This window comes from Octodon degus, unplaced genomic scaffold, assembly GCF_000260255.1.
Source record: "Octodon degus isolate 3935 unplaced genomic scaffold, OctDeg1.0 scaffold00073, whole genome shotgun sequence".
NCBI classification, from domain to species: Eukaryota; Metazoa; Chordata; class Mammalia; order Rodentia; family Octodontidae; genus Octodon; species Octodon degus.
This window is the reverse complement of record NW_004524649.1, coordinates 2,051,901-2,056,107: the sequence shown is the minus strand read 5'-3', so window position 1 is coordinate 2,056,107 and position 4,207 is coordinate 2,051,901. Positions and strand designations below refer to the sequence as shown.

Here is a 4,207-nt window from a genome sequence, read left to right as displayed (position 1 = left end):
TTTTTTTTTTTTTTTTTGGTGGTACCAGGGATTGAACTCAGGACCTTGCACTTTCCAGGCAAGCGGTAGTTCTACTGAGCTATCTCCCTGGACCCTATGTATGCTTACATTATCAATTGTGTTAGGTTTTTCAGCAGTGCATTAAAGAGATAGGAAAGATAAAAGGATCCTTTTTTTTTCCAGTGTGAATTCGTTCATGTATTTTACAATCTCTATGCATAATAAAAGCTTTCCCACACTGTTTACGTGCATAGAGTTTCTCCCCAGTGTGAAGCCTTTCATGTTTTTTACAGTAACGTTGTGTACTAAAAGCTTTCCCACATTGCTTACATACATAGGGTTTCTGCTCAGTGTGACTTCTTTCATGGCTCTGAGCACTGCTGGGTGTACTGGAGGCTTTCAAATTTTCCTTATATACAAAGGTCTTCTCTCTAAGCTGAGTTCTTTCACTAAGATCAAAGTAGGATTTTTCACATTGATTATATTCATGGGATTTCTCTCTAGTCTTTGTCCTTGCATCATTCTGAAAAGAGTGAAAATCACTGCAGGTTCTTGCATGTTGATTACATTTATACAGCTTTTCTTCCAATCCCAAAAACTCATATGCCTTCATTCCAGTGTGAGCTATGGCGGACATATTTACTGGGTACCATTTCTCCATATCTTCATTTCTTTGATTTCTCCAGCGATTTTTATGCTCTTCTTCCACCTGGTCATCCCAGGCTCTACCTAAAGCAGCCACAGTCCTAAACATTTCTCTCATCACATCTCCGTAGAGCTTCTTTTGGGATGGATCCAGCAAAGCCCACTCCTCCACGGTGAAGTTAACAGCCACATCTTCAAAGGTCACTGCCTCCATTGTGCAGCTTGAAGGTCTCCCAGAGTCCTTCCCGCACAGTGTCCAGCCAGTAGAAGCCACAGAAGGAGGCCTAGCGAGGTGCGGGCTCAACGCGCTCCACACTGACCCCGCAGCGCCATGACAGCGGAAGTCAAAAGGATCCTTTATTGTCCTTTATTCTCCATGTCTCCAAAGACATGGAGAGGCTCAAGCGCAGATGGGGGAATCCTCTGACCTGAGACAAAGAAAGCTGACTTTTACGGACTTTGTGTGGAGTTTGAGGGTCAGTTTCAATTACATGTAAGGAGCTGACTGGGGTCTCTCCTGTGCAGGAAAGGTGAGAGGAAATTGGGTCCAGGGCTGGAGTTGGGGAGAAGGAGAAAGTGGTTATTGGGAAGACAAGCTGTTAAGGGCTTAGGCCATGTTAGATGACCACTATAATAATTCAGTAATTTATAATAGGGCCAGAACCTATCAAATTGATTAAATCAAACAGATTAAAATATCTATCACCTCTTGCACTTCTCCACATGGTTCAATGTGGACAGAGATTTCATTGCAGTTATATCATAATAATAATGACGGAGAAAAAGAACAGATTAGAAGATGCAGACACGACTACAAATACACTAAACTACCTTATCTTTGACAAAGGAGCCAAAGGTATTCATTAGAAGAAAGACAGCCTCTTTAATAAATGGTTATTAGAGAACCTGACTTTCTATATGCTGAAGGCTTAAAATAGACCCATGCCTATCACCATGCACAAAACTACAGTCAAGATGGATCAAAGAAGGGCCAGTCAAATAGCTCAGCATAGGGCTGGGGAGATGGCTCAGTAGAATAAGTGCTTCCCTGACAAGTGCAAGGGCCTGAGTTCAATCCCTGGTTCCGAAAAAAAAAAAAAAAATAGCACAGCAGATTAAAGCACCTGCAAGCAGGTGCAGGGGGGGAGGGAAGTGGGAGGAGGGGTTTGATCCCAGGGCCTGCTGAGAGGGCAATTGAGTCTGGGCATGGTGGCACATTCCTGTAATCCCAGCTCTTGGGAGGCTGTAAACAGGCAGATCACTATGAGTCTAATCTAGTGGTGAGACCTTGAAAACCTGGTAGACCCTTCCCTAAAATACAAAATAAATAAATAATAAAAAAGATGGATCAAAGAAAAGAAAGATTTAAATATTAAAATACTAGGGGCCGGGGAGATGGCTCAGTGGAATAAGTGCTTCTCTGGCAAGCACAGGGGCCTGAGTTCAATCCCCAGTTCCGCAAAAAAAAAAAAAAAAAAAAAAAAAAATAGAAACACTCCCAGCATTATATGCCATGCCAGCCCCCTGCCTTGGGGTGCACTGACACAGTTACTGAGACTGGGCATGGCGGTATACACCCATAATCCTAGCACTTGTGAGGTTGAAAACAGGAGAAGAAGCCTGGGAGATGGCTTAGTAGAATAAGTGCTTCCTGGGCAAGCACAAGGGCCTGAGTTCAATCCCCGGTTCCTAAAAAAAAAAAAAAAAAAAAAAAGAAGAAAGAAAGAAAACAGGAGGATCACTACAAGTGTAATCTATGTAATGAGACCTTGTAGACCCTGTACTAAATACATAAATACATAAATAAATAAAATAGAAACATTAAATCTTTTTTTTAAAAAAAACACTCTTTTTTTAAATATTTATTTTATTTTTTTATTTTATTTATTTATTTGAGAGAGAGAGAGAGAGAGAGAGAGAGAGAGAGAGAGAGGAGAGGCCAGCTCAGCCCACCAGGGGGCAGGGCTGGCTGGCATGTGGTGCTGGGGGATTGAACCGCGGTCCCTGATGCTTTTGCTAAGCTTGTTCTAAGTAGGTGCCCTAGACCACCGAGCCATCTCTCCAGCCCCAGAAACATTAAATCTTCTAAAAGAGAAAGTAGGTAGAAATTTTAAGGACATAGGGGTAGGTAATAAGCTCATAAACAAAAGCCAAACCACGAGAAATACTTCAAAGAATCAGTAATTGGGATCTCATCTTTTTGAAAAGTTTCTGCATGTCAAAAGAAATCACCAACAGAGTAGAAAGAGAACCAGTGGGCCGGGGAGATGGCTCAGTGGAATGAGCACTTGCCTGGCAAGTGCAGGGACCTGAGTTCAATCCCTGGTTCTGAAAAAAAAAAAAAAAAAAAAAAAAAAAAAAAGAACCATGAATTGGGTAAAAATTATAGCAGACTGTCCTTCAGACAAAGGACTCCTATCCCGAACATATAAAGAATCACTGCTTTTTTTTTGTCTTTATGAGATTTGTGTGTGTATTATATAATGAACAGGATTTCTTTTTCTTTTTCTTTTTTTTTTTTTTTTTTTTTTTTGGCAGAACCAGAGATTGAACTCAGGCCCTTGCACTTGCCAGGGAAGCACATATTCCACTGAGCCATCTCCCCAGCCTAATAGGATTTCAAAATTGCCTGCTCATTTGGTGGGCCATTGGGTCATAATTTCTGTGACTGACTAAAGGATTCCGTCTCCTCTGTGGATTTCAGTAACTTTATATACATAAGAACTTGATCATTGAAGATAAAACTCATGAGAGATCCTGCAGCCTGTGACAGAGGGCTGACCTCCCAGTAACAGACATTGGTAAGGGCAGAAGCCCCAGGGGTTAGCCTCTTTCCAGCAGCAGCTGTAGGACAGACAGTGAAGCAGAACCAATTGTACTTAATTACTGCCTGTTGGAGACTGTAGCTTCCACTTGCAATTTACAGCTACCATGGTAACCTCTTGTAAAGAAGTTTGCTGGTCTTAATGAAGGCACATCCAAAGAAGCAAGATGGGGGCCAGGGAGATGGCTCAGTGGAATAAGCGCTTCCGTGGCAAGCACAAGGGCCTGAGTTCAATCCCCAGTTCTGAAAAGAACAAAACAAAACAAAACAAGCAAGATAGAGTTCTGTACCTCTTGGCAGGAAGAATAGCTTGGGCACCCGAAAGCAAAGATAGATTTACATCCAGCCATATATATGCAGATATTAAATGGCATAAAATTAGTCCAGAAGGAAAAGCTAAAATTCAACGTCAGATGGTGCTTTATGCAAAGTATACAACAAATTTCAATTTTTTTTTTCAAATGAAAGTACATGTGTGAAAGAGCAAGATGCAGTAAAGGGCCTTCTTCAGCAGCTACTGTCCAAATTCAAGAGGAAAGCAAATAAGGGACTGGAAGAGAAAAGCAGGATGCTGCAAGAAGAGCCTCCTATTTCACCTTTATAAAGACTTTTTTTTTTTTTTTTTTTTTTTTTTTTGGAACCGGGAATTGAACTCAGACCCTTGTGCTTGCCAGGGAAGCACTTATTCTACTGAGCCATTTCCCTGACCCTAAGACTTTTGTTTTTGCGGAACCAGGG

The 4,207-nt window shown here is 41.5% G+C and overlaps 1 pseudogene; it reads left to right on the top strand.

Moving 5' to 3' along the window:
• The first annotated feature begins 3,735 nt into the window (after positions 1 to 3,735).
• The window catches only part of LOC101589429, a 2,776-nt pseudogene continuing 2,304 nt past the window's right edge, over positions 3,736 to 4,207 (top strand).